This window comes from Peromyscus leucopus, chromosome 5 (genome assembly GCF_004664715.2).
Source record: "Peromyscus leucopus breed LL Stock chromosome 5, UCI_PerLeu_2.1, whole genome shotgun sequence".
Lineage (NCBI taxonomy): Eukaryota > Metazoa > Chordata > Mammalia > Rodentia > Cricetidae > Peromyscus > Peromyscus leucopus.
This window is the reverse complement of record NC_051067.1, coordinates 74,927,895-74,938,474: the sequence shown is the minus strand read 5'-3', so window position 1 is coordinate 74,938,474 and position 10,580 is coordinate 74,927,895. Positions and strand designations below refer to the sequence as shown.

Here is a 10,580-nt window from a genome sequence, read left to right as displayed (position 1 = left end):
AAATAGTTTATAAAATAAAGTCTTTAAAGAGAGACTAAAAGTAATATAAAAGAAAAAAAGCCACATAAGATGGGAAATATACAGGGAGTCTGGATCCTATATGGTATTGTGTTGATTTTGAATTTTTTGAGTGTTGAAAAGCAAAGGAGAGCTTCAAAGAGATCTGGAATTGAAAGAGAGACTGCTGAAATCAATCAGCTTATGTACTTTAGGAATGCCTTAACTTTTTTTTTTTTTTTTTTTTTGGTTTTTCAAGACAGGGTTTCTCTGTGTAGCTTTGCGCCTCTCCTGGAACTCACTTGGTAGCCCAGGCTGGCCTCGAACTCACAGAGATCTGCCTGGCTCTGCCTCCCGAGTGCTGGGATTAAAGGCGTGCGCCACCACCGCCCGGCAATGCCTTAACTTTTAAAAAGTCAAAAAATATATTTGCTGAATAGAAATCAGAAATGCTCTGGAGTTTTGTTCCCACAGGAGATGAGAGGCTGTGGATTTCTTCAGGGTTAATATGGATGAGTTTTGATCAGGGGAGACCTCCTAAAACTTGACAGGTAATATCCATCAGCAAAGATTACTGCTGGTCTTCCCAAGACTTGGTCATAATCTCAAAAATTTCTCTCTGGGACCCTAAAGATGCTTCACCCACAGACAAATAGGAAGCAGTTTGGAGAAAACGACATCCACATTCCCAAGAGGGTGTGGGAGGCTTTTGGTTATTTGGTGGGTTATGGATGTTTATTATTTAGGGGAATATAGTATATTGATATAAATTTAAAGTTATTTTTGTTACACTATATATATGTTTCTACTCTTGTTTAAAGGATTTTTGTATTTTGATAAAAATTTCAAAGTTATTTTTGTTAGAACATATTGTATATATGTTTCTATTCTTGTTTAAGGTATTGTGCCTATGCAGTTTATTTAAAAATATAAAGTCCTAGTTTTTGAAAGCTGATACTACAAACTATATAGGATAATCAGGAAATATAGGTTAGTGGTTAGTCATTTATAACAATCAAATTTGTAGATATGTTAGGTATGCTTTCCAGATCATATAGAGATATATTTTTAGATAGACAGATGGTCTCCAAACCTTTCAAAGACCTACAGAATATGGCATTTTATATTTTGGTAACAAAGTTTTTCCATGACAATGAGACACATCTGTTCCTGGCAGCACCCATTTACTTCAGAGATGATGGACATTGAAGAAACTCCTTATGGAGTTTGCTTTCATTGTAGCGAAGTTAGCCACTGGGCAAAAAACTGGTTTTGCCTTTGACTGTTTGACTATGTGCTGTGCAGACTGGATGTGCAGGACACACAGGAAAAAAAGACTTTGCCAAAACAAGGCAGAACAGTCCTTCAAATTTCCTGCTTCACAAAAGAGTCTGTCAGACATCCTGCCAGACACAGAGAAAAGTGACTGATGCATTTTGCCAATACAAGGCAAGATAGTCCTTCAAATTTCCTGCTTCAATGAAAAGTCTGCCAGATACTGTAGGCATGTAGGCTGAAGATGGATGCCCCAACGTTGCAGAGAACTCTGGATGACTGTCCAGGCAGCCAAATGTCTCTGTTGTTAGATAATATTACATCCTTCTGGGTCTTTGATAGAGTTGAAGACTAGATAGTTATAGTTGCAGTTTTCCTTAGTTATGACAGTAAGTTAGGTGTAAAACTTTGGATTCACTAAGATAGGGTAAATAATGCATTATTTTCTCTGAATACACTAACTATAAATAGACACAATATTGTAAATGCAATCCTTACTTGATAATTGTTATTGTATATAGGCTTACTATGTTTAAGTTAAAACCCTTTCATTTTTATTTAGTCAAAAAGAGGGATATGTAGAATATTATTTTAAGGGATGTTACTTTTGTTTATGTTGCATTTGTTTAACTCTGTGAACCTGTGTTACTTTGTCTGTCTAAAACACCTGATGGTCTAATAAAGAACTGAATGGCCAATAGTGAGGCAGGAGAGATAAATAGGCAGGGCTGGAAGGCAGAGATGATAAATAGAAGGAGAAATCTGGGAGAAGGAAGGAGAGATCTAGGAACCAGAAGAGGAGGACATCAGGGGCCAGCCACCCAGCTACACAGCAAGACAGAACAGGAGTAAGATTTACAGAAGAGAATGGAAAAAGCCCAGAGGCTAAAGGTAATGGGATAAGTTAAGAAAAACTGGCTAGAAACTAAGCCAAGCTAAGGCCAGGCATTGCTAATAATAAGTCTCCGTGTGTGATTTATCTGGGAGCTGGATGGCAGGCCCCCCAAAAGAGTAAAAAACAACACTCCTCATATGTGTGTCTCACACATGTGTGTGTGTGAGAGAGACAGTCAGTGTAGCCCTGGAACTACCTGGTGCTGGGCCATCCTGTGAGAGCCCAGAGGATGAACAGTGGTTCAGACTACAGGACCCAAGCAAGATATGGGGCGGCAGGCAGCCTCAATACCACCCCACCCCACCCCTGCCAAGGACTTAGGCATCAAGACAGGAAAGAGGCCATACTCCACCACACAGAGAGCACATCTTCCACTGACCCCAGCTTCTTGCCATTGTTAAGGGACTGCATCCGAGCCAACCTGGCTCAGGGTTTGTAGCCATTAGCATCTGCCCCATATGAACCTTTTCCTAAACATTTGTTATTGACTGTCTTCTGTGCCTTAGTTTACCTATCTGTGACTAGGGTTCATAGGACCACTGTAAAACTCGAGTGATCACTTAGCAGCCAGCCGGTGCTATGGACAGTAAACGCTGTTCCTGCCATTCATTCACAACTGTGCATGCACTTAATAGGCAGTCCCTGGGGAGGTGGCTAACATGCAGGTCACCAGGTTCTGTTGCTCGGAAGGCTGTGGTGGCCCCAAATATAACTTAGCTAGTCCCCATAATACCTCCAGAAGTTCAGGACTTCCTACCCTAGCCCAGGCTGCCACAGAGCCAGCTGCTCTATGGCAGGAAAGGACTCCAAAAGCCTATGCTCATGGGTCCTTCTCTGAGGACTCACCCCCCCACCCATGAGCAAGGTCAAGCCTGGGGCTCTCTAGAGGCCGATGAATCGCACACGTGGATGTGGCATGCATATTTCCCATGCACCTGAGCACAAGACCCTTGTTTCCTGGAAGGTACTACACAGAAAAGGAACCCGCAGCAAGCCCATGTGCTCTGTCAATGACCTGCTGAACCAATCACCAACACAACACGGTCTTCAAAGCCAACGGCCAGTTTCTGGTGAACGCCTGAACCCATTCCTTGAGAGTAACTATGTTTGGTTCTGTGGGCAGACAGTGTCTGTTGGTACCCAATCGACTCTGCCAGTGCACTGTGATAGAGCAACAGGTGAGAAGGTGTGCAGACTGGGGGCAAGAAAACCAACTCAAGACACAGACTTGAATTTTATGATTTTTTATGACATGAAATTTATAAAATATTCACATTATAAAGTATTCTTTTGACCTTTTCCAATCATCCCAAACTGTAAAAATCATTCTCAGCTCTCACCCACACACAGACAGCAGGGCTGGAGGGGGAAGGCCGTATAGCCCAGCCCAGCCTATGTAAGGAGAGGTTGCATCCCGTCATCAAACACAGGAAGCAGGCTACAGCTGATATGAGAGATCCAGGTCACAAATGTCAGATTCTAGGACCAAATGGTTTACAAGACAGGGAGAGAAGCTCTACTCAGCTCACCTGTGGAACAGCTTTGGTAATGGACTTGGAGGGAAGTGGGAAAGTCGGCTGTAATGCTGCACCCCGCCCTGTCCTTGTCTGATTGACTGGGCTGGCTACTTCTCCTTTAGACATCTGTGACGCTGCATCTTCACATGGACCCCTGAAGCACATGTCCTCAGGACTGCCTCCACATCCTACAGGATCCTTTCTGGACTGTGTCCTGTCTCACCAGAGAACATGTAACACTCACAGTCCTTCTCATGACTGTGGGGCCTTCAGGACCTGTCCCTTCAGACCTTGTGTTTCTTGTTCTGGCTCCCATTCCCTCCTGCCTCAGCACCTCCCCCCCCCCGCCCACTTACATTTGCTTCTGACCCTGTCCCAAGCCTAGCTCCTTAACACTCAGGCCACTTCCCCTTGTCCCCTGATACTCTGAAGCACACACTCCCTTTAATGTTTTGGCCACTGTATAGCCGTTTGTTTATTCCTTACAGTTTCTCTTCCCTTGTGAACTGGAAAGGTAAGCTCCATAAGGGCCCCCTTTCATCCCCGGCTCCAGAACGCTGATGGGCATATCCTGGGAGTTCAATCCTTTTTTGTTTTCCTTTTTGCAGTGCTAGGTATGGAATGCAAGGTCTTACACACACTGGGCAGGTGTTCTCCATTGAGTCCCAAGCCCCAAGGGACTCAGCTGTCACGGGGCATTGGGCATAGGTGCGCAGCTGAATGAAGATGGCTAGTGAGCGTGGAAGGCGGGCCGGCTGGAGGCCACTGACTGAGCTTCTGGGTGGAGGTTCCAGCCTCTGCAGTAGCAGGTGCCAGCTGACCCCGTGACTGCCATCCCTCCTGGTGCACAATACGACCTACACACACACACACACACACACACACACACACGCACACGCACAGCACACACACACACACACACACACACACACACGAGACCCTCCCTAGTTCAGGGCTGTCAAGGAAGAGGGCAAATCCTTGTTTAAAAAAACACTTTCCTACCTTCCTCACAGTGCTGCTCAGTGCCAGAGAGTAGCACTTTTTCCTGGATACTCTCAGAAACAAAAGTCACTCAAGTGCAAGCAGAGTCGGCTACACCTCTCCACAGGAAGCGGAAGGAGCACTAAGTCTGGCCTGGTGGCACAGATCTGTCATCTCAGCTACTCAGGAAGCTAAGCAAGGAGGCTCCCAAGTTCAAGGCCCACCGGGACAACTTAGCAAGGCCATGTCTCAAAAAGTAAAATGGACCATTAAGATGAGGCTGTAAAAGCAGCTGCTGCTAAGTAAGCCTGATGACCAGCTCTAGCCCATGGACCTTCTGGTAGGCACCACTGCCACCAGCCGGCCTCTGACCTCCACCTGCATGTTGTAGCACATATGCATGCTCATGCACACACATACAAAAAGTAAACATTTAACTTTTTTTAAAGTAAAAAGTAGGGCTGGCAGATTAATTGCCTGTTTGGAAGGTACCATAGGTTCAATCCCCAGAAGAGAAAAGAGGACAAAGAAGCTGCACTCCTGGTCTCCAGCTTCCTGTCATCAACTCACAGCATCAGCCTTCTCTCTCATACAAAATGATAGAAAACACCAGCTAATTCCGAGGGCGGACAGGAAGTGACATCACTTGAGCCCTACTATGTATTTGATGCTTCATGTGGGATACATTTCATGGCATTCATACACAGTGATCTAAAGCTGTGCCCCTAGATGAGAGCACATGGAGGACCCCCAAAAGTGACATGATTCACCCAAGAACACACAGCTACAGAATAACTGTATTTAGGTTAAAAAGAAACTGAGTCAGTACCAACCTTCCCCAGTCAAATGACCCTTCTGGGCCTTCAACTGTGAGAATTGCTGGAAAGGAGGATGTTCAAGCAGTCAATTAAACCAGAGAATCAACCACTTTCTGTTCAAAGTCAACCTTCCCTCATAGAGGCTGAACAGTTTTTTTTTTTTCTTTTCTTTTTCCTTTTTTTTTAAAAAAGCAATCTAGCTAATCCCGGCATCTTCCCGAAAGTTAATGTACACAGTCATGACTTTGAAAACCCTTTGAAGAGAGTAGGAAAAGTTGCTGTAAGTGGGAGCCCATACTTCCCTGCTTAATTTCCAATGGAAAAGTCAGTCTTTTTTCTAAGACAGGGTTTCTCTGTGTAGTTTGGTGCCTGTCCTGGATCTCGCTCTGTAGACCAGGCTGGCCTCGAACTCACAGAGCTCCGCCTGGCTCAAAGCCAGTCTTCTTATTGGCTGCAGGATAGACCAGTGCCCACAATGCAAGGCAGGGAACAGCACAGGGCCGGCTGCCTACTTCTGCACCCCCAAAAGCAGCTGCAAAGGCCGTGCACTAACAGATGTGTCTCTCCTTGCTCTGACGTCACATCTGCTCCTGCCCACGTGGGACTGGTACCACCTTATAACATTGGACCCCTTACACTGACTTGACATAAACATGTGGCAGGTCAAGAGATGTGGCTTAAGGAATCTAGGACAACTCCATTGGTCTGTTGTTTCCACAAGACCTTCTGACTAGGGAGAAAAGTCCAGCCTCCAGGAACAAGAGCCCACACCTGTACCACCGCACGGTTGAGATGGCACCCCAGAGAACAATTTCAGAGCCTCTAAATTTGTGGCCTAAGATCACTTCTCTCCAGCAGGAACTTCAAATTCTGACAATTAAATCCCCCAGGCTAGAGTCAGATTGAAACTTGACCATCTCCACCTTCTCCCGGGTTTAGAAGTGGAGGTCATTTTGCAATCAATACTAACAATTTATCAAATCTCACTGAGAAACAGTAGACGTGGTGTGTGTGTGTGTGTGTGAGAGAGAGAGAGAAGAGAAAAGAGAGAAGAGAGAGAGAGAGAGAGAGAGAGAGAGAGAGAGAGAGAATGAGAATTTAAGGATGAGTCCCGGGGAAATTCCCAGAAGGAATTAGGAGTTACTGTCATGAAGGGGATGGCAACAATTTCCCCCATTTTATAGGAAGGAAAACAAAGGCCCGAAACAGAATAGTCGAACATCTGCCTAAGTTCTGAATCTTAGGCAGGTACCCGACCGGCGGCTTCTTTTCGGGAAGACCCGGACCGTCCGGGTGGCGGCGGCGGCCGCACCCGACTCCGAAGGCGGAGGGCCGCTAGGCCCCGCCCTCCCAGTCACGCCCCGCCTCCGCACGCTGTCATTGGTCCAGCCTCGGTAGTCCCGCCTCGCCGCACCTCCCGGCACATAAAAGCGCCCCCCGCCCCAGCCGCCCGACCTCCACTCGCCCGCGGCCTGCGAGCACCCGCCCCTCGCGGGGGCCGGGCTGCGGGTCCGGGGGCGGGTGGCGTCGCCGGGGCCGAACCCTGGCCCCCTCCCCCACGGTCCCGACAGTCGCCGCCGCCATTTTGACCGCCCGCCCCTTCCCTCAGGACTGTGCTCCAGCGACAGGCGCCGCGCGGGCCCCGCCGCTCGCCCCGGCGCGCCCAGCTCGCCGGGCGCTGCCCCGGTTACCTCGGCTTCTCCGCACTCGTGTCCGCGGAAGGCTTTGAGGAGGTGCGTGGGCGCTGTGCAGAGGGGACCAAGCGCGCCGGGGTCCCCAGGCCGGGCCGGGGGCGTGGGGGCGGGGGGCGGCCGCGGTTGTTGTTGTTGACTGGCGTTGCTGGGTTGCTTGGTCGCCACGACTACCGTGGCTATGGCGCCTCCGTTTCCCTCACCGGGGCAACTGTTGCTACCCACCCTACTACGTCACGCGCCGGGGCGGGGCTCCGGGGCGGCGATTGGACGGCGCCGGGCGCTCCCAGCATGCTATTGGTTCTCGTCCATGCTTTTCAACGCCCTCCGGACTTCTCGGAGCTGCGATTCCTCGGTTCGGGCGTCCGTCAGCGGAGTCTGAACCCTAGAAGGCAGCGAAGCCCGTCACTCGCGCGAGGAAGCGGCCCTGAGAATTACAAAGGGGCGGGATGACGCGCTGAAGTCGGCCCTCCGGTTGGACGAGGGAGGAATCAATCTCGTCCAAAAGTTTGTCGCGCTCCCAGGCCAGGTGCACGGAGCGTCGGGAGTTGTAGTTCCGGCCCTGCGTGCCGGTGGGAACCGCAGACCTGCTCTCGCTGGGCCACTTTCTGGCCTCTCACGCTCGTAACCCCCAGGGAACGCTGCGACTCGGCGCTGCCCTTCTGTGACGTCGGCGGCGGAGGCCGGGCTCGGAGTTCGATGACGTCACGGGCGCGTTCTCCCAGCCCCAGAGGGTGGCGAGGCATGGGCTGGCGCTGGGCGAGTCAGAACCTCGGAAAGGTCACGGCCTGGCTCAGCCGCTATCTCGGCCACGCAGGCGGCGAAAAGGTCTCTGGCAGACGGGGATTTAATGAGAGGACGATAAGCAAAGGTCAGCGGCAATCTGTCCCCAGAGCTCCCGCCGCTCCGGACCTCAGTTTCCCCAAGAGATAGGTCAGCTGCAGCCAGAAAAGGTAAAACAGACATAGGCCGGAGTGAGTTCCTCGAGCTCAGAAATTAATCACCAAGATAATATTCTAATGCAGTATTTTGAAATATCAATTAATGGGAAAAAGTAGACCCACGATGAACAAAATGTCAAGTGTTAAATGCGATCGTTCTGCTGGCACCGAGATTAGGGTGAGATGAGTCTTGCCACTCAGGGATGGATCTTGTGCTCCAATATTTTTGTTTATTGAGTCAGATTTTCTTTCTAAATGAGATTCAAACTGCTCTTTCCACAGGAGAACATGAGTAACTGTGAGAGATGATGAATATGTTAATTCCTATATAGTAATCATGTGTCATAACTATTGCCTACCTCAAAAATGTTCAGAAATGGCCAAGTTGGGTAGAGTGGCCCTGTAGACACAGCTGCTTTGCAGGCTGAGGCCGGAAGATTGCTGGAGCTGAGCTATATGGCAAGTCCCAGCTCAAAAAACGATCGTTTTTGGTTTTTTTTTTTTTTTTTTTTTACAGACAGGGTCTGAAGCCCACAGCTGGCATTAGACCCCTTCTGAAGCTGAGGATGACCTCGAACTGACTCCCTGTCCCCACCCCCACCCTCCCAGTGCTGAGATTACAGGGGTGAACCATCACACCTTAAGTTTTGCCATTTCATACCTGTGGAGCTGGGGTGGAGAAAGGTTCAGGAATTGGAGACTTCGTTCCAGCTCTGCTGTGTTCTAAAGGCAAAATGGCTCCACCTCTCTGAGCCTGTTTCCCATACTTCTCCTATGCCAGGTCCTGAATTGTAAGTGTAAAAACATAAGTCAGCCAGGCAGGGGTGGCACACCCCTTTAATCCCAGCACTCAGGAGGCAGAGGCAGGCGGATCTCTGTGAGTTCAAGGCCAGCCTGGTCTACAAAGCAAGTTCCAGGAAAGGCGCAAAGCTACACAGAGAAACCCTGTCTCGAAAAACCATATATATATATATATATATATATATGTATATATATATGTATATGCATATGTATATATATGTATATATATACACACACATATGTGTGTGTATATGTGTATATGTATATATATATATATGTAAGTCTCCTGTCTTTGTCTTGTCTATATCAGACCCCAATAAACAGTCACAAGTAAGACAGGTCCTGCTCTGGCAATGGAAGAGGGGAGAGACGGAAGAAAGAGGCTTCTGTAACCAGTATTCTCTGAGGAGAAGAACCCCTCAAAATGAGGGGGTATGGGACAAGCACCACAAAACCTAGAAGGAGGAAGGCCTGGGCCACTCTAGTCCAAGGCAGGAAGATTGAATCAGGCCAGATTAAAAAAAAAAAAAAAAAAAAAACAAAGAGGTGGGAACATAATAGCTCACCATTGGAGCACCTGCCTGAGGCCCACCAGTAAGAAAGAGTTAGATGATGCTCAGCTGTGGTACTGCCTCAGTACCCCACTGAGGGCAGGGGTGTGGTTTGGTGGTTCTGTCTCCATCACCACAAACAAGGTCAACAAAGGGATTTCGGAGACAAAGGAGGAGGCCTACATCTGGCTGATGGCGCTGGTTGCCAGGTAATTCTGTAGAAATGCAATATCCCAGGCGAGTGAAGCAGGCGCCCTGGGGACGATGAACAGTGGAGGGACTCCAAGGAATAGAGTTGCTCCACCTGCTTCTGGAGATGCAGCATTCAGCTGCCTGTGTCCCTGATAAGGCTTTCCCGTGTCCCATGTGTGAGCATCAGTAAAAACTACTCCATGACTACCTAGAACATGGCTCCTCCAGCCTATCTAGAAATAACTGCTGTACTCAGCCCTGAGAGTGAGAGCCTCCTAAGAACTGAAAGACATCTGGGCCAGAGGGCAGAAAAGCAAACTCCAGCAAGACTTTAGGTTTTGGGTCAGAGGAAGACTCCTCATTGTGGAGAGGCACCTAGAAGCCTTATTTGCACTTCCCGCCATTCCCCAACTCCCAGAGGACCCTGAACCCTGAGATAGGCAGAAGCAGAGCCAAGGCCAGCGTGTCTTCAACAACTGAAAAAGGAAGTTCACAGAAACTTTCTGGGGACACAGCTGCCTAGAACACCAGCCTGGCTCAAGCTTTGCACCCACACAGTGCACCAGTTCACAGGAAGTGGAAAGGGTGGAGGTGTACATCAGAGCGGCAGGAAGCCACAGGGCTCGAGCTGGAGTCAATGGCAGAGTGCTTGCCAGCGTGCACAAGGACTGGGTTTGTCCTTGGTCACTGAAAAGGAGAGGTCTAGACAGATGTCTCGATGGGTACACGCTTACCTTGCAAATACGAGACTCCCAGAACCCACACGAAACTGGGCATGATGGTGCACGCCTGTAACGCCTGCACTGGACAGGTCGAGAGAGGAGAGTTCCTGAGGCTTATATCCAGCCAGCCAGTCAGTGAGCTCCATGCCATTGAAGAGGGGTGCCTGGTGACTGTCAGCCAATGCTGCCCTCTGCCCTC

General features: G+C 48.9%; 1 protein-coding gene across 1 annotated transcript in view; it reads right to left on the bottom strand.

Annotated features, from left to right (window-relative positions):
* Window positions 1-9,000, bottom strand: part of Rfx1 (regulatory factor X1) — a 36,696-nt gene extending 27,696 nt beyond the window's left edge. The window contains 1 exon segment of the mRNA XM_028858622.2: window positions 7,175-9,000. The gene's annotated coding sequence lies outside the window, so the exon portion shown is untranslated.
* Window positions 9,001-10,580: the final 1,580 nt, after the last annotated feature.